Below are 19649 nucleotides of genomic sequence, written 5' to 3' on the forward strand. Positions count from 1 at the left end.
TCCCTGCCTTGATTGTGGCAGGGGGGGAAATCACGGAAGTCTTGGGCAAAAGAAGGAAATTCCCGTGTTCTTTTGGACACTACTGGGAGGAAGGAGAGAGCCAGATTTCCAGGAGAATTGGATAGAAGACATTGGGGCTTTGTTTGTGATCTCAAGCAAGGAGACAACAGGAAGAAGTTGATGTGGACTGCATGGCTGCCTTCGGAGAGAGAGGCAGGCTCTCTAAGGGTAGGGATGAGGGGAAAGCACCGAAGGTGGCTTCACCTTTGAAATAGAACCTAAAGGTCCCTCCTTGTCATGCCCTGGCTGAGGCCTTGAACTTAACTTTGTCTTTTATAATTTTACATTTTCCTTCAAGGAAACTTTCCTCCCAAATCATATAAGCTTCAGGTCCCACAATACCAAGCCTTGGCCCTGCGGACAGGCTCCTCTTGGTGCGAGGTTTTCCAGGGTCACAGGTGAGAGGGACAGTTTGGATTCCCCATCGTCGGGTGAGGGGGGGACGTGGGTAAGAAGTGATAAAGAGGATGTGACCTCAATCATCCTGCGGTATACAATCTGACAAGACCTTGTCCCCACCCTCCTCACCTCTGTCCCTCTGGCTCTCTTGTGCCGGCCACCCCCTCAGACTAGCCTTCCATCTTCCCATAGGAAAAGCAGGGCCTCCACTGAAGCTGGTCTCCAGTTCCTTGACCTCTTTCACCCAGGGTGTGTCTTTTCATCCCTCCATGAGCAAACCAAAACCGCATCTCTGATCCCCCCACGAGCTCAGGCTTCCATTGTAAGTTTTTGTAGTTCCGGGCACTTTCTCCTGCTACTGCTCATCTCGGTCGTAACTAACTGATTTTATCATTACATGTTTCCTGTTTATGTTCTCTGCTAAAATTAGGCTCCATGAAGACGGGACCATATTGGTCCTGCTCACCTTCGTGCCTGTCCCCAGAGCCTGGCATGTCGAGTTTGTCTGGTCAACCCTAGAGGACCCCGTGGTGCTCTGAGAGCTGGGGTGACCACTGAAATGGGGAGCCCCATGGTGGATGCTCCAATCTGGGCCAATGCTAATACACTGATCATCCTCGCCAAAGCTTCACACCCATCCCTCAGTGACATGCAAGCATACAGCCTCTGATAAGGAACCTGTGGCTTCGTGGAAGCTCATTGTCCTTGGTCTGCCTTCCCCTTGTACCCTACTATTTCCCATCCCTGAAACTGGCTTAGGTCTCCCAGTGCTGCTAAATTTCCACCCAATAAAGGCAAGCTCCAAGTGCTATGAAGTGTGTAAACCTGGCGATTCACAGACCTGTACCCCTGGGGATAAAAATACATTATATGTTTATAAAAAAAAAATTGGAAGGGGAGGCGAACCATAAGAGACTATGGACTCTGAAAAACAACCTGAGGGTTTTGAAGGGGCGGGGGTGGGAGGTTGGGGGAACCAGGTGGTGGGTAATAGGGAGGGCACGTATTGCATGGAGCACTGGGTGTGGTGCAAAAACAATGAATACTGTTACGCTGAAAAAATAAATAAATTAAAAGCAAAAAAAAAAAAAAAAGGCAAGCTCCAAGTCCATCATTTATATATATTGATGTACACACACACGGGGATACACACACACACACACACACACACACATATGATGCACACATGTTATATGTGGGAGCTCACCAACTAATATTAAGCACCACGTACCCTGAGAACATAAAGCACCAGCTCAGAAATTAACCCAGAACTCAATTTCCACAGTTATAAAATGAAAACAAGCTAAGGTTTCAGGCAAAGACCCTCCCAGGCTGGGAACGCAGTTGTCTTATGGGTAGAGTAGCAAGACAGAGGGAGTCAAGAGACCTGCCTCATGCACCAGGGAGGCTGAGGTTGAAACTCAAGAGTTCCTCTGCTTTGGACCTAGATTTGTCTCTCTGGGTAAATGACTGTATTGTTTTTCAAGGAACTGAAAAGCATCTTTCTGGGGCAGAAGGTGGGCAGACTGAGGCCTCAGAATGCCAGCTGACAACATAGAGTTTCCAGAAGCGAAGAAAGACTACTTCACCTTTACGAAGTACAAAGGGTACAGGTTCTCCATGAAGCCAGTGGGCCAAACTCCCAATTTTCCTCTTAGGAACAACCCTGAGTGCTAACCACAGCCTCCAAAAAATTCCTCTGCCTACCTTTGCCCCTCATCTCCCTGGTGTTCTAGGCAAACACAAGCCTGGCTGTGTGAATCGGACAAATTCCCCACCAGCTTGGAAGCGGTCTTTCCCACTGCCCTCCAGCCTCCACCTACTGGTTGGCAAAGTCCTGTCTGTTTCTTTATCTGGAAGCTCCTCTCTGGTAAAAAGAGATAAATGCTTTCTCTCAGGAGACAACCGTTTCCTGCTTCAGGCTTCAGAGACTTGCGGACACCCAGCAGCCTCCTCACACTCACAGACTACATTTCCATGTTGTCTCCTGCCTCACTCTGGTCTTCACCCAGATTTCCATGGAGATTAGTTTTCCTCCTCCCCAAATCCTTGCTCTGCTTCTTTTAGAACAGGGTCGGCAGACTTCTTCTGTAAAGGGTATCTAGTAAACCCGTTTCGCTCTAAGCTGTGCAGTCTCTGTTGCAACTAGTGCTGTGAGAGCAGCCATATGCACCATGTAAAGAAACAGGCATGGCTGTGTCTCAATAAAACTTTATTTATAAGAATAAGCAGCAGACCAGATTTAGCCTGCAGTGTGTGCACTCCTGTTCTAAAATATTTATCTATTGATTTCTTCATTCTCTTCAGCCAAAAAAAAAAAAAGGATACAATGAATCCAGCTCAAGTTACAGCTCTCTCTGAGCCAAAGTACAGAGGCTAGAGCTTTCTTCCCAACGCTTTGGCCACCAAGGCCAACGCAGCCTTGGGGATGTGTGGCTTGGGGCTGGCAGCTCAATGGCTGTCCTGGCCAAGGCTGACTGCAGAGAGGAAGCTGCCTGGGCATTCAAGCCATGGGGTGCCCACTTCTCTTACTCAAATCTGTGTTGGAAAAAAAATCTTCACTTCTGATCTAGTGGGAAGTAGGATTCTTCACCTATTCCAGCTGTCATGTTCATAGGAGGGTCAATTTCTTGGACTTGGTGATATTTTCAGTGAAATATATATATATAAAATCATTGACACAGATTAGATACTGTTTACAGGGTTGCTATAGCAACCCCATCCACGCTGAGGCCTGAGAAAATAGGACAACTGGACTGGGTGGGAATATATGCTTTTCATATCCCACCCCCAAGGGGGCCAAGCAAGAAGGCTATTTTTAAGCTAACATGAGTGAGGCATTTCCTGATGGGCAATGTGACTTAGCAGGGGGTCTCTGCCTGGACAACAGGAGATAGATTTCTGAACTGTTGCTCCTCTCGCAGTCCCACAGAAGCTCCCAGAGGCCCCAGCCATACGTAAACCACGTCTGTAACCCCCAGCACGTAGTACAGGGTTAAAAAAAATGTGTAAATGCCATGAGTTTCTCTTTCCAATCCTGTTTTAACGGGCTCCTTTTTTCAGAATCCAACACTGTGTTTAATGTGAGCTTAGGGTGGTCCCAGGATTTCTGGGTTCAGCCCTGTGCCCAAATAAAGAAAGGAAATATCTCCTTGCCTGGTATTTAAAATCAGGTCATACAGACAGAGCTGCTTTCTGAAAAATATCATGTCCACAGGAATAAATGAAAGACAAATACTTCATAAAATTAAAGTGGAGGAATTTCTTCCGTATCACGGTCTGTACAAATTATCCTTTCAGATTTTTAAATCATGGGAGAACAACAGTCCCACTGGTCTTCCTCTAAAGCAAACACAGCACCAATTTTGCCTCATGTCTTTATGGAAAAACTGGAAGTGATTAAGTTCTGTCTGGCGGTATCCTTCGGTTTACTCCATGGCCCCGCAGTTCACAGCACACTCCCCTCTGCCTAAAGACAGCCTTTCCCATGGTCCGGCTCCACCTCCATGAGAAACTAGCAAGAGCTGAGCTGGCCCACGGGGGACTGCACCTGGCCTCTTGGCTCCCCTGGACTCCAGGACTGCCTGGGCCTGGCTGGCCTTTTACAGGCCACATTTCACGTCCCCCTAAAACCCCTGCCTTTTAATATCAGCCTTAAACTTGCTCCGAGAGACCTTCTGCCCCCCAGGTCCCGAAATGTTCTCCCTTGATTTTTCATCCTAGAATCTTTGTGTGTCCTATGCTTCATTTATTAATTTTTTTTTTTTAACAGCTGCTACTAACTAGTCGTGAGAAGCAGAAAATAGAAGGAGGAATAAACGTGCTGGTGCCGTCAGAGGAAAGGAAGAAGACCCTAGCTGTATTTCTAAAGGCTGCAGAGCCAGATGCATTCAGGCAACTGGGAGGAAGACCGAAGAGGCTGCCAGCAAGACCCCTCTCACACACCCACTGGAGCCTCACCTCAGCGGGGCTCCAGGTATAACTTCAAGTAGCAAGGCCTGGCCTCCGACTTCCTCAGTCACCTCCGAAGGTGACAAAGGCGGGCTAATGTTTCTTCCCCAGGCAGAGACTGTCCACAGGACGTGTGCCCTCACTTGTTTATATACACACAGCATGGGCTCGTGGGCAAGGTTTTCCATAAGGCAGGACGAAGGAAAGAAAACCCAACAGGCCTGAAGATTTGGGGGAAAACCACTATATTTCCTACAAAGAGTTGTGGGGGATCAGGACACACTCTTTCTGTAAGTTGCAGAGATGAAGCACGGAAGAAGAAAGCTTGCAGACTGCATGGGTCACTACGGGGTCCAGCCCAGCCTTTGAGAGATGGTAGTCGCCTCTCCTCTGCTCTTGGGGTTAACGCTGGAGAAGCCAGAGACACGGAGAGGTAACTGGACTTCTGTGGTCAGCGGGGAGGCTGAACTACATGTCTTCCTCACACATAGTTGAAGCTAGATGGCCTTCATGTGTGTTTCATCGAGACGCCCTTTCTGAAAAGATTATCCAGGAGCTGAGGACAAGCAGCTGATGCTTGTGAAAGGGGAGGGGGTGATCTGGTTGGACCAGGGATGGGGGTGGAAACTTCTTCCTCTAACCCTGCCCCCTCCTCTGCCGGGCCAAACTGCTCCCCTGAATCCAGGTGCTTGATCTGCCTCCCCCTCCACCCCAAGCAGACTGGATGTTCCCTGAAACCCGTCTGGCCCCGGGTCTTCAGTGACATGCTCTCTCTCTTTCATCCTCCTGACCCTTCGGCTTTGCAATGTTCGGCAGACTCCATATGCGATAACGAAAATAAACCTTCGAGCTGGCCTTTTAAGGCACCTGGGTGCCTCACCTGGGAAACTATTACCTCATATCCAGGCTGAACAAACAGTGAGTTCTCGAAGGCTGGGGCTCTATTTCCACACACACAGGCACTGAGGCGGAAAAAGGGGGTGACTTATCCAGCACAGCGGAGACCTGAAGTTTATGACTTCAACATAATTCCAAATTCACATTAGAGTAAAACAGCCTTTTCCCTTGAAAGATGACAAAGTGAGTATTCTCAACACAGGTAATGCCTCTTCCTTCACCAAGCGTATTTCCTCCACCTTGTTTTTTGGAAAGGACATTCACACGTGCACAAACGAACTACCACTGTTAGTGAATCACCCTGATCGCACACCATGCTCTCCTGCCTGGGAGGAATTCCCAGAGAGCTCATAAAGCACATTTAAAAAAATTAGACAGCTTGGCTGAATCTGTCAGTGAAGAAATTCTGATAGGATGTCCACTCTTTACAGGAAGCCCTAGCTTGTGTCCTTTCAGAGCAGCCACTGAGGGCTAGGCACCGTGTCAGCTACCAGGAACCAACAGAAAATGAGACAAAATAGATCTCTGCACTCTTAGGCCTCCATTCAAGTGAGGGAGACAGAAAAGCCATTAGACAAAATAATAACAAACTGTGACAGGTTTCATGAAGGAATCAAATAGTTAAGTCAGGGAATACAGATAGTTGGAGGAGCATGGTTCTCTGCAGAGGTGATATGTCAGCTGAGACCTGAAAAATGAAGAACGGGCTGTGAGAAAGACACAGCGAGAACTTTCTACAAGAGATATCAGCATGTGCAAAGGGCCTGAGGCAGGAGAGGGTTTGGTGAGTTTGAGGGTGGTTGGCGTGCAGCGTGTAGCCGGCACTGGATGGCCCTGGAGAGGCCAGGGCCCCACTGCACAGGTTCTGTGGACCTCAACAAGAGTCTGGATGTTCTTCTAATGGCAGAGGGAAACTGTGGGGGTGGCAGGCATTATAAAGAGAAATGACCTGGTCCAGTTGAGAAATGATGGTGGCCTGGACTACAGTGGTAGCAGCAGAGAGGAGGTGCAGAGGTGGGGATTCACACACCATTCCAGCTTGTGCTGGTGGTGTAGATCACCCCCATACCATCCCCTCTAGGACAGGGGCATCTCTGGGCCTGACAGGCAAGGACCAGCACTGAAGATCACAAGAGGTCCATACAAAGAACCAGCCAGAGCCTTTAGATAGTGTACTGCCTGCTCCCCGGGGAACCTACTCAGGGACCAGCTGAGACTGGACATACCCCAGCAGAAAGGAATCAGCTGCAGTGGAGCATCTGTTTCTTCCAGCCCTGCCTAGATGCTCACATGGTTCGCCCCATTCTTTCCTCACGATAATGCTGTGAAGCTGCCTTGTCCCCTCCCCTCACTGGGAAGAGATGGAGGCTTCCGGAGGCTAGGTGACTTGCCCCCCCCCCCCCGCCCCCAGGAAGGGAAGAGCAGAATCTAATGCTGTCTCATCATTTCATTGCCCATCATATATTATTTCACAGAATCCCACAATCACTCCCAGGCAGGCAGAGCAGATGATGGCACCCCAAGTGACAGGTGATAAGGGGGCTCTCAGGAGCTAAGTCACTTGCCCCATGCCATTGGGTGCATACATTCTGTCTTGGCTTGGGACCCTGATCTCACTCTGTGAGCCCCTGACTATGCTCCTTCCTCAGAGAAGCCAGGGGAAGAAAGCAGCCCTGGGGTTCTCTGGGGCACAGAGCACGTTCGTTTTCTACTGCGCAGTAATGCATTAGCATAAACCTAACATTTGTCTACAAAGTGGGCGATCTGGAAGTCCAGCCTCAGCCAGGTCTCTCGGGGCCTCCTGAGCAAGCCCGAGAGCAGCCAGAGTTTTCAAAGCTCTACCCTGTGTAGAGCGTTTGTAGACAGGGCTTCTGTCATGGCCACTGGTATGCTCACCTGAGGGGAAAGGTAAGGACCTAGCTTCCTTCCCAGCACACAGGCCAGATGGGGCCCTACAAAATTCTTCCATTCAGTTCCATACTGTTTCAGCAGCTGAGACCACTAGGAACTAAAAATGAGTCAACTCTCTGGGTCTTCCACACTGAACCTCTGAGAACTCACATGCAAGGTCTTCCTGGGACCACTGTGAGAGCTCCCAAGTGCCTCTCCAGGCCCAGTCAGACCAGTATCCACAAGGAAGGTCTCTGGTCTCCCCACACTCAAAAAGATATAATGGTCGCCCGTCCCCAACAGCAACAAGTCTGGCTCCGTGGCCAGTGAACAAAACCTTAGACAGCATGACTGTAGTCCCAGTCTTCATGGCCCCTCCCCTTTCCCCAAAACTAGACATTCAGCCTCATGGAAGACCATTGGTCATCCATCAGTCCTTCATCCTCATTTAGCGTGTCAAACTCCTCCAGCCTTGAGTGTTCAACCCCTACTTCCTTGGCTCCAGCCCATTCTCCCTCTCTCCATAAAACACCTTCTCCTTGGCTGGAAGTGGTCTTGGGAGTGAAACACTCACACACACTAATCTGAATCTCACCTTCCTGAATGTACACGTTATTCCTGCACTGTAAGCCCACTGAAGGCAGTAATGTCTTCTCTCTTTATCAAGGTCTTACATGGAATAGACACTAAATTGCTTTTGGATTTATTACAGTCCTTTTAAATACTCTTCAGGTTAAGGGATAAAACAAGTTGCTTTTTCTTGTTGTTGCTTGGTTTTGTATTCAATATCCCTTGAGAAGAGGTAGGTCTCTACTTCTCTTAAATATTTTTAAAGAGTTTGTTTATGAGAGATACATGGGTAGATAGAGAGAGAAAGCATAAGCAGGAGCAGAAGGAGAAGCAGGCTCCAAGTTCACTGAACTGGGAGCCTGATGTGGGGCTTGACCCAGGATACTGGGATCATGATCTGAGCCAGAGGCACATGCCTAACTGACTGAGCCACCCAGGCACCCCAACTTTCATTCGATTTTTAAGGTGAAGTATATGCTCATCAGGCTGAATGTCCTACAAAGGTCTGCGGGAGCCTAGGATCCCAGGTGGTTCTCAGCACCGTGGCAACAGTATGACTATTCGCTCACACAGCCTAGCACTTATCCCATAGCTCACGTTCTTCCAACACCGTTCTTCACCCAGCAGTGGGGAGGACTGGCCTCCCGCCTGTCCCGCTCACCACAGAAAGCCACAGATCCCTTGGGAGTCACACTGCACAGGCTTTCATCACTGCCTCTGCGTTACACACACTGTCTGTGCGGCTGTTCCGCCTGAACTCCACCACCTGGGATGGCAGGCCGTGACTCCAAAGGCTCACCAGGATGCCGTTCGCCCCGCTGCACAGCCCCGTGTACCAATACGGGCTCGGTGCCTTTTAGCTGAAGACACTGTAGTATTTAAATCCTAATGTTATCTGGCAACATGACTTGATGAGGTTATTCTTTCCTAGGAAAGAGGTTAGATGCTCTTTGTGGAGCCGTCATAAATACACACATGGGCTGAAATTCAGCTCTGCTTGCTAGAGCAGGCCTCGCTCTCAGAATCTTCCTCCCCCTCAAACTGAGTCAACATCTGGAAGACACATGGTGGATGGTCATTAAATTAGCTACCCCCTGCCCCCCCAATTAGGAAAAGGAGAAAAAGCAAGGATCACTCTCCCAGAATATTTCCCAGACTCCTGGACAATCTTGCCAATCTAAGAAAAATATTTTTCTTTCATTCTAATTTCAATCAAAGAATCACATGTTAAAAGAAATAATGATCCCCTGCCACATATCTCCCTATACCAAGTCCTGCTCTCCAGGGGCAACCACTATTATCCACATCCACATGTGTTTCTTTTGATGATTAATCAGATTTAGACATTCTCTTACTGAATTCCTGACACAATGGACACGAATTTTTCTCTCCTCTGCCTTCCTAATTTTGACAGGCAAATCATTAGTCTTAACTCCTCTCCTGCAGTGGTTCTCAAACATCAGCTGCATTAGAATCACCTGGTCAGGGGTGACTGGGTGGCTCAGTCAGTTAAACGACTGTCTTTGGCTCAGGTCATGATCCCAGTGTCCTGGGGTCGAGACCCCATGTCTCTCTTTTCTCCTGACTTGTACTCTCTCTCTCAAATAAATAAATAAATAATCTTAAAAATAAAAAAAAGAGAATCACCTGGTCAGATTGTTAAAATACCTCACAAGATCCCAAAAGAGGCTGACATGGCTGATTCAGCAACCACAATTTAAGAAGTAGTATTCCAGGGGTGCCTGGTGGCTCAGTTGTTAAGTGTCTGCCTTCAGCTCACGTCATGATCCCAGGGTCCTGGGACTGAACCCCACATCGGGCTTCCCGCTTGGCAGGAAGCCTGCTTCTCCCTCTCCCACTCCCCCTGCTTGTGTTCCCTCTCTTGCTGTATCTCTGTCAAATAAATAAATAAAATCTTAAAAAAAAAGTATTACTACTCAACTGATGACTTCTGTGATATTTTTTTTTAATTAATTTTTTTTCAGCGTAACAGTATTCATTGTTTTTGCACAACACCCAGTGCTCCATGCAATACGTGCCCTCCCTATTACCCACCACCTGTTCCCCCAACCTCCCACCCCTGACCCTTCAAAACCCTCAGGTTGTTTTTCAGAGTCCATAGTCTCTTATGGTTCGCCTCCCCTTCCATTTTTTTTTTTTAATAAACATATAATGTATTTTTATCCCCAGGGGTACAGGTCTGTGAATCGCCAGGTTTACACACTTCACAGCACTCACAATAGCACATACCCTCCCCAATGTCCATAACCCCCTCCCCCTCTCCCAACCCCACCTCCCCCCAGCAACCCCCAGTTTGTTTTGTGAGATTAAGAGTCATTTATGGTTTGTCTCCCTCCCAATCCCATCTTGTTTCATTTATTCTTCTCCTATCCCCCTAACCCCCCATGTTGCATTTCCATGTCCTCATATCAGGGAGATCATATGATAGTTGTCTTTCTCCGACTGACTTATTTCACTAGCATGATACCCTCTAGTTCCATCCACGTCGTCGCAAATGGAAAGATTTCATTTCTTTTGATGGCTGCATAGTATTCCATTGTGTATATATACCACACCTTCTTTATCCATTCATCTGTTGATGGACATCTAGGTTCTTTCCATAGTTTGGCTATTGTAGATATTGCTCCTATAAACATTTGGGTACACGTGCCCCTTCAGATCACTATGTTTGTATCTTTAGGGTAAATACCCAGTAGTGCAATTGCTGGGTCATAGGGTAGTTCCATTTTCAACATTTTGAGGAACCTCCATGCTGTTTTCCAGAGTGGTTGCACCAGCTTGCATTCCCACCAACAGTGGAGGAGGGTTCCTCTTTCTCCGCAGCCTCGCCAGCATCTGTCATTTCCTGACTTGTTAATTTTAGCCATTCTGACTGGTGTGAGCTGATATCTGATTGTGGTTTTGATTTGTATTTCCCTGATGCCCAGTGATGTGGAGCACTTTTTCATGTGTCTCTTGGCCATCTGGATGTCTTCTTTGCAGAAATGTCTGTTCATGTCCTCTGCCCATTTCTTGATTGGATTGTTTGTTCTTTGGGTGTTGAGTTTGCTAAGTTCCTTATAGATTTTGGATACTAGCCCTTTATCTGATATGTCGTTTGCAAATATCTTCTCCCATTCTGTCAGTTGTCTTTTGGTTTTGTGAACTGTTTCCTTTGCTGTGCAAAAGCTTTTGATCTTGATGAAATCCCAATAGTTCATTTTTGCCCTTGCTTCCCTTGCCTTTGCCGATGTTCCTAGGAAGATGTTGCTGTGGCTGAGGTCGAAGAGGTTGCTGCCTGCATTCTCCTCAAGGATTTTGATGGGTTCCTTTCTCACATTGAGGTCCTTCATCCATTTGGAGTCTATTTTCATGTGTGGTGTAAGGAAGTGGTCCAATTTCATTTTTCTGCATGTGGTTGTCCAATTTTCCCAGCACCATTTATTGAAGAGGCTGTCTTTTTTCCATTGGACATTCTTTCCTGCTTTGTCAAAGATGAGTTGACCACAGAGTTGAGGGTCTATTTCTGGGCTCTCTATTCTGTTCCACTGATCTATGTGTCTGTTTTTGTGCCAGTACCATGCTGTCTTGATGATGACAGCTTTGTAGTAGAGCTTGAAGTCCGGAATTGTGATGCCACCAATTTTGGCTTTCTTTTTCAATATTCCTTTGGCTACTCGAGGTCTTTTCTGGTTCCATATAAATTTTAGGCTTATTTGTTCCATTTCTTTGAAAAAAATGGATGGTATTTTGATAGGGATTGCATTAAATGTGTAGATTGCTTTAGGTAGCATGGACATTTTCACAATATTTATTCTTCCAATCCAGGAGCATGGAACATTTTTCCATTTCTTTGTGTCTTCCTCAATTTCTTTCATGAGTACTTTATAATTTTCTGTGTATAGATTCTTAGCCTCTTTGGTTAGGTTTATTCCTAGGTATCTTATAGTTTTGGGTACAATTGTAAATGGGATTGACTCCTTAATTTCTCTTTCTTCTGTCTTGTTGTTGGTGTACAGAAATGCAACTGATTTCTGTGCATTGATTTTATATCCTGACACTTTACTGAATTCCTGGACAAGTTCTAGCAGTTTTGGAGTGGAGTCTTTTGGGTTTTCCACATATAGTATCATATCATCTGCGAAGAGTGATAGTTTGACTTCTTCTTTACCAATTTGGATGCCTTTAATTTCTTTTTGTTGTCTGATTGCTGAGGCTAGGACTTCTAGTCCTATGTTGAATAGCAGTGGTGATAATGGACATCCCTGCCGTGTTCCTGACCTTAGCGGAAAAGCTTTCAGTTTTTCTCCATTGAGAATGAAATTTGCAGTGGGTTTTTCATAGATGGCTTTGATAATATTGAGGTATGTGCCCTCTATTCCTACACTCTGAAGAGTTTTGATCAGGAAGGGATGCTGTACTTTGTCAAATGCTTTTTCAGCATCTATTGAGAGTATCATATGGTTCTCGTTCTTTCTTTTATTAATGTGTTCTATCACATTGATTGATTTGCGGATGTTGAACCAACCCTGCAGCCCTGGAATAAATCCCACTTGATCGTGGTGAATGATCCTTTTAATGTACTGTTGAATCCTGTTGGCTAGTATTTTGGCGAGAATTTTTGCATCTGTGTTCATCAAGGATATTGGTCTGTAGTTCTCTTTTTTGGTGGGATCCTTGTCTGGTTTTGGGATCAAGGTGATGCTGGCCTCATAAAATGAGTTTGGAAGTTTTCCTTCCATTTCTATTTTTTGGAACAGTTTCAGGAGAATAGGAATGAGTTCTTCTTTAAATGTTTGGTAGAATTCCCCTGGGAAGCCGTCTGGCCCTGGGCTTTTGTTTGTTTGGAGATTTTTGATGACTCTTTCAATCTCCTTACTAGTTATGGGCCTGTTCAGGCTTTCTATTTCTTCCTGGTTCAGTTGTGGTAGTTTATATGTCTCTAGGAATGCATCCATTTCTTCCAGATTGTCAAATTTGTTGGCGTAGAGTTGCTCATAGTATGTTCTTATAATTGTCTGCATTTCTTTGATGTTAGTTGTGATCTCTCCTCTTTCATTCATGATTTTATTTATTTGGGTCCTTTCTCTTTCCTTTTTGATGAGTCTGGCCAGGGGTTTATCAATCTTATTGATTCTTTCAAAGAACCAGCTCCTAGTTTCATTGATTTTTTCTATTTTTTTTTTTTTTTTTTGGTTTCTATTTCATTGATTTCTGCTCTGATCTTTATGATTTCTCTTCTCCTGCTGGGTTTAGGGTTTCTTTCTTGTTCTTTCTCCAGCTCCTTTACATGTAGGGTTAGGTTGTGTACTTGAGACCTTTCTTGTTTCTTGAGAAAGGCTTGTACCGCTATATATTTTCCTCTCAGGACTGCCTTTGCTGTGTCCCACAGATTTTGAACCGTTGTGTTTTCATTATCATTTGTTTCCATGAATTTTTTCAATTCTTCTTTAATTTCCTGGTTGACCCATTCATTCTTTAGAAGGATGCTGTTTAGTCTCCATGTATTTGGGTTCTTTCCAGCTTTCCTCTTGTGATTGAGTTCTAGCTTCAAAGCATTGTGGTCTGAAAATATGCAGGGAATGATCCCAATCTTTTGATACCGGTTGAGACCTGATTTGTGACCCAGGATGTGATCTATTCTGGAGAAGGTTCCATGTGCACTACAGAAGAATGTGTATTCTGTTGCTTTGGGATGAAATGTTCTGAATATATCTGTGATGTCCATCTGGTCCAGTGCGTCATTTAAGGCCTTTATTTCCTTGTTGATCTTTTGCTTGGATGATCTGTCCATTTCAGTGAGGGGAGTGTTCAAGTCCCCTACTATTATTGTATTATTATTGATGTGTTTCTTTGATTTTGTTATTAATTGGTTGATATAGTTGGCTGCTCCCACGTTAGGGGCATAGATATTTAAAATGGTTAGATCTTCTTGTTGGACAGACCCTTTGAGTAGGATATAGTGTCCTTCCTCATCTCTTATTATAGTCTTTGGCTTAAAATCTAATGGATCTGATATAAGGATTGCCACCCCAGCTTTCTTCTGATGCCCATTAGCATGGTAAATTGTTTTCCACCCCCTCACTTTAAATCTGGAGGTGTCTTCGCGTCTAAAATGAGTTTCTTGTAGGCAACATACTGATGGGTTTTGTTTTTTTATCCATTCTGCTACCCTGTGTCTTTTGATTGGGGCATTTAGCCCATTAACATTCAGGGTAACTATTGAGAGATATGAATTTAGTGCCATTATTAGCCTGTAAGGTGACTGTTACTGTATATTGTCTCTGTACCTTTCTGATCTACTACTTTTAGGCTCTCTCTTTGCTTAGAGGACCCCCTTCAATATTTCCTGGAGAGCTGGTTTGGTGTTTGCAAATTCTTTCAGTTTTTGTTTGTCCTGAAAGCTTTTTATCTCTCCTACTATTTTCAATGATAGCCTAGCTGGATAGAGTATTCTTGGCTGCATGTTTTTCTCCTTTAGTGCTCTGAATATATCATGCCAGCTCTTTCTGGCCTGCCAGGTCTCTGTGGATAAGTCTGCCGCCAGTCTAATATTTTTACCATTGTATGTTATAGACTTCTTTTCCCGGCCTGCTTTCAGGATTTTCTCTTTGTCACTAAGACTTGTAAATTTCACTATTACGTGACGGGGTGTGGACCTATTCTTGTTGACTTTGAGGGGGTTCTCTGCATCTCCTGGATTTTGATGCTTGTTCCCTTTGCCATATTAGGGAAATTCTCTCCAATAGACCTTCTGCTCCCCTCTCTGTTTCTTCTTCTTCTGGGATCCCAATTATTCTAATGTTGTTTTGTCTTATAGTGTCACTTATCTCTTGAATTCTCCCCTCGTGGTCCAGTAGCTGTTTGTCCCTCTTTTGCTCGGCTTCTTTATTCTCTGTCATTTGGTCGTCTATATCACTAATTCTTTCTTCTGCCTCATTGATCCTAGCAGTGAGAGCCCTCCATTTTTGATTGCACCTCATTAATAGCTTTTTTGATTTCTACTTGGTTAGATTTTAGTTCTTTAATTTCTCCAGAAAGGGCTCTTATATCTCCAGAGAGGGTTTCTCTAATATCTTCCATGCCTTTTTCGAGCCCGGCTAGAATGTTCAGAATCGTCATTCTGAACTCTTGATCTGACATATTACCAATGTCTGTGTTGATTAGGTCCCTAGCCTTCGGTACTGTCTCTTGTTCTTTTGTTTGTGGTGATTTTTTCCGCCTTGTCATTTTGTCCAGATAAGAGGATATGAAGGAACAAATAAAATACTAAAAGGGTGGCAAAGACCCCAGAAAAATGCGCTGTAAATAAATGAGAAGAGACCCCAAATTGTGGGGGGGAGAAAGGGGATAAAAAGAGGTTCAGAAAAAAAAAATTTAAAAAATAAAACAAATAAAGAAAAAATATAAAAAAGAAAGAAAAAATATATATATTTAGATAAACTAGTCAAAAAACGTTAAAAAAGAAAAGGGTAAAAGTTTTAAAAAATTTAGCAGAAGAAGAAAAAAGAAAAAAAATTGAAAAAAGAAAAAAAAAATTGAAGTAGCCGCAAGACTAAAGAATCATGGGGAGAAAGCCATGAGTTCCGTGCTTTGCTTTCTCCTCCTCTGGAATTGCGCTGCTGTCTTAGGAATTGAACCTACTTTTCCTTGATAGATGAACTTCGTCCTGGCTGGATATTTTGTTGATCTTCTGGGGGAGGGGCCTGTTGTAGTGACTCTCAAGTGTCTTTGCCCGAGGCGGGATTGCACCGCCCTAACCGGGGGCCGGACTAAGTAATCGGCTCGGGTTCGCTTTTGGGAGCTTCTGTTCCCTGAATGCTTTCCGTAGAGTTCCGGAGTACGGGAATGAAAATGGCGGTCTTCCAGTCTCTGGCCTGGAGGAGCCGAGGGCCCGGGGCACCACTCCTCAGTGCACCCCTAGAGGACAGCACCCAATCACTCCCGTATCCCCAGCCTCTAGCCGCGCTCGGAGCTCACCCAGCCCGCGACCGGTTCAAGGTAACTCTGAGCTGAGAGTTCAGTCCTTGGCTCTGTCTCTGTAGCCGGCTTCTCCGTTCTAATACCTGCGAGCTCTGCGACACTCCAACACCCCCGATCCTTCTGTGACCCTGCGGGACCTGGGGCCACGCTGACCCCGCGTTGGCTTCACCCCGGTTTAGCCTTTGGAGCAATGTCCCTCAGTGGAACAGACTTTTAAAAGTCCTGATTTTGTGCTCTGTTGCTCTGCCGCTTGCCGGTAGCCGGCCCCTCCCCCCGCGGTCTATCTTCCCGTGGTTTTAGATTCACTTCTCCACCAGTCCTACCTTTCAGAAAGTGGTTGATTTTCTGTTTCTAGAATTGCTGTTCTTCTTCTCTTCGATCTCCCATTGGATTTGTAGGTGTTTGCAATGTTTAGATAAGCTATCGAGCTGATCTCCTGCTACCTGATGCAGTCTCAGCCTGCTACTTCTCCGCCATCTTGACTCCTCCCGACTTCTGTGATATTTAGTAGCATTTCTTGTTTCATCAAGTTTGCAGTATCTTTTGACCCACCAATTTAAGAAATTAAGAGAACTTTGGTCATTCTATATTTACCTCTATACAGTCAAATTTAAGGACATTTATAGTTTATAGTATAACTGAAAACCAATAAGTAATGCTAACCTTATATGGCTATATGATTATTAATCACAGTAGAACTAAGCCAAGTGTCATGATTACATATCCTCTTCTATAGGTGCAAAGTGCAACTCCTAGAATACTCGACTTTCACTTAAGGGAGAATATTTCTAGTATCAAAGCCTTCCTCTTCCTTATATCTCCCTACTTGCTCAAAATCCCATGACATTTTGTTCTATGTTTGAACCATGACATATTGACCATATTTCTATTTTTCTGAGAGTTTTTGATTGCCTTTATTTTTTCTTAGAGAAGAAACATTTCATCCACACTCTATCCTAAAATTTTGCTACTTTCTGTTATTCTGTCAATTGCTGGCTTCATTCTTCCTGAAGTTCATTGATCCCTTGTTATAAATTGATAAATTATTATTATTTTTTCATTTGCTGTTACACTTTTGTTTTGTTGGATGCCATCTTGAGTTATTTCCTTGGAAGAGTTCCTAGAGAGGTAAACTGTCTGGTCCTCGCTTGTCTGAAAACTGTATTTGACCTCATACTTGACTGTTAGGCAAAGTATAAAATTCTAGTTTCAAATCACTTTCTCTCAGAACTTTGAAGCATTTATTTCACTATATTCTGACTTCTAATACTGCTAATCAGGAGTCTGATGGTCTAGTTAGTATGTCTCTAATTCTGTTACAAGTGGACATATATCCCCCAATACCACCATCCTGTACTGCTTGTCCTGGAAGCATTTAGAATTTTCCTTAAATCTTAGGAGCAGAGACACTGAAAAATGATGTATCCAGGATATTTTTGGTTTATCCTGCTTGTAAGTTGGTGAGACCATTAAATTAAAAAAAAATGTTGTCCTTTACCTCTGGGAAATTTTGTTCTATTGTCTCTCATGACTTTTTAAATATTCTCTCTTTACTTTTTCTGGTATTCCTATTACTTGAATACAGAACCTTTTAAATTGATATTTTAGCTGTCTTTTCTATTTGTCTTTCAGCTCTGCTTACTGGTGGATTTCTTACCATCATCTTCTTATCCTACTAGATTTTTGTCTCTGCAACCATAATCTTTAAGAATCCCCCCTTTTTTTGTTTCTTCCCTTTAAAAAGAAATAGCATTCCAACAATTTCCCAATGGACAGAATATATTCTTAAATCTCCTTGTATTTATTACATACAGTTTATGGTGGTTTTAAAATTTATCTAATCTCTTCTATCCCCTAAATAATCTATTTTCTTCTAAGTCAGTTATTTTGTTGTTTATTTTATTTCTTTTTCAATGTACCACATTGCCCCAGCATTCTCAGGCTACTCCAGTGGTCCATTTGTATTTAAGAATAAGGCAAAAGGACTGATTAGAAAATCTGTGGATGTGTCTGGGAATGGTAGGAGAGGAAGCTACCACTTACAGTGGAGCCTCTGAATGCCAGATAAGGTAAGGCTTTCCCCGGGGGAACCAGCCAACTCATGCTATCTCAACCAGTTTATTAAATTCTTTACAGAAGAAAATTGCCTGGTTGCTTGCTATTCTGCATGCCTAAAGTATAAAGGGACAAGAACAGAGGTGAAATACCAACTCTTTCACTTACCAAGTTTCACTTAATAGGCCCCCTTCCCTATTTCAGTCCCACCTGTCACTCTTGCTCCCTTCTGTACCTGCTGGCCTGGCCATGGCTGCAGCCTTTCTGGATCCTGGGTAGATGGACACCCAGCCCCTCCATGTGTAGCTCAAGGCTCACCCACCAACCACTCTTCCATCTTCTTCACTCACTCCAGAAAATTACAACTCTCTTGCTGACTAATGCCCCTTCCTCCATAGCATTCTCCTCTCTGTCCCTATTAACTCATCTATTATCACTGTAATGGGGCCTCAGGAAGCCTAAACATAGGTGCTTGGTTGACCATCTTGACCAGAAGAGACCAAGAAGGGCATTTTAATACTAATCTGTCTCTGCACCTTTGGCTTTGATTAGGCTCATTCACTGAGACCCCAGCCCACTCCAAGTGTCAATAACCAGCAGGACATACCAGCCACCTTCCAGGGTACCTGTGTTTCAAAAGAAGTTCACGTTCAAAATCCAGACAAGGATGTAAAAAGTCAGTATGGCCAGTAGGTTGTGTGTATACATGTAGCAGGTGCTGGGAGCCCTGTCCACATCCCTGCATGACTGTGGCCTCTCTGCCTGCTGATGTGAGTACAGGCAGTGAATGGCTCACATTTACATTCTTCCTCAGAGAACTATCTGAAGCTAAAGCAGCTCTCCTTCAAGGAGACCTACACTCCCCTTCTACATGGGATGGCCAGCCAATGGCTGACTAACAAGAGACCCAAAAGGTCAGTCCCCTTGCCTCAAGAAGACAGCTCTTTGGTATAATTTATGTTCCTGAGTTCTCCAGCTCAGCTAGGGCTAGCCTAGCTGAGGCCACATCCTTGCTCAGTCTATTCCACTTTCCTCACTTCCTTAGGTTTCTCCCATGTGCTCCCAAATCCCTGCCTCAGGCTCTGCTTCTAGGGAGCCTGAAGCCAAGACCATGTGGGAGATACTTTGGGAGAGAATTGGGTTAAAAAATCTCACCACTTAACCGAACTTCTGGATGCACATGTCAAACCTCAAACCCTTCTCTGTGGTTTGGTTCCCAAGTCTAATTGGCAAGGCTTGGGTCACTTGCTGTGCTAGGTTTCCCCTAAGCTCAGTGCAGTCAGTGGGAGGGTGGGGCTGGTGGGTGGTTCCATGATTTTGCTCCCATCCTGCCAGAAGTCTAGTTCAGCCAAAAAGCAGTTTTGCCTGATCATTCCCCCAACCCCTGCCACCAAGGTCCTGGATCTGTGGTGATCATGGGTGTTGAGGAAAGACTGAAAACAGACTGGGGACCACAGGGTCTTTGCCTATTTCCAGGACAGAAGTCAGCGCTACATGTGTCATGGATGGCTCAGGGCCGATGGGCAGCACTGTGACAGAATCAGCGCACAGGCTCACTCCTACCGGGACGGCCTCTACCTGACATGGTTTTGCAGCTCATCCACACAGCAACACACCCGAGAACCTGATCAGCATCAGTCAGGATGGGTGGCCCACCAGCACTTGACCTGTACTGGTCTCCAGGGATGCATGGGTTGGAAATTTCTAACCCAACAACCAATTCTACAAGATGATGTTCTTGCTTCTTCACCTGATTCATGCCCTCACCAAGAAAACATCTAGTGAGTGCCTACGATGTGATCTCAGCTCTGGAAATGGTCTAGGAAAAGGTGTCAAGTTGAGGG

The 19649-nt window shown here is 44.9% G+C and overlaps 1 protein-coding gene across 1 annotated transcript in view; it reads right to left on the reverse strand.

The window, feature by feature from the left end:
• ITGA9 (integrin subunit alpha 9) overlaps positions 1-19649 on the reverse strand; it is a 344297-nt gene that overhangs the window by 146260 nt on the left and 178388 nt on the right. The gene's annotated exons all lie outside the window — the stretch shown is intronic.

The sequence above is a fragment of the Meles meles genome, chromosome 4, assembly GCF_922984935.1.
Source record: "Meles meles chromosome 4, mMelMel3.1 paternal haplotype, whole genome shotgun sequence".
NCBI lineage: Eukaryota > Metazoa > Chordata > Mammalia > Carnivora > Mustelidae > Meles > Meles meles.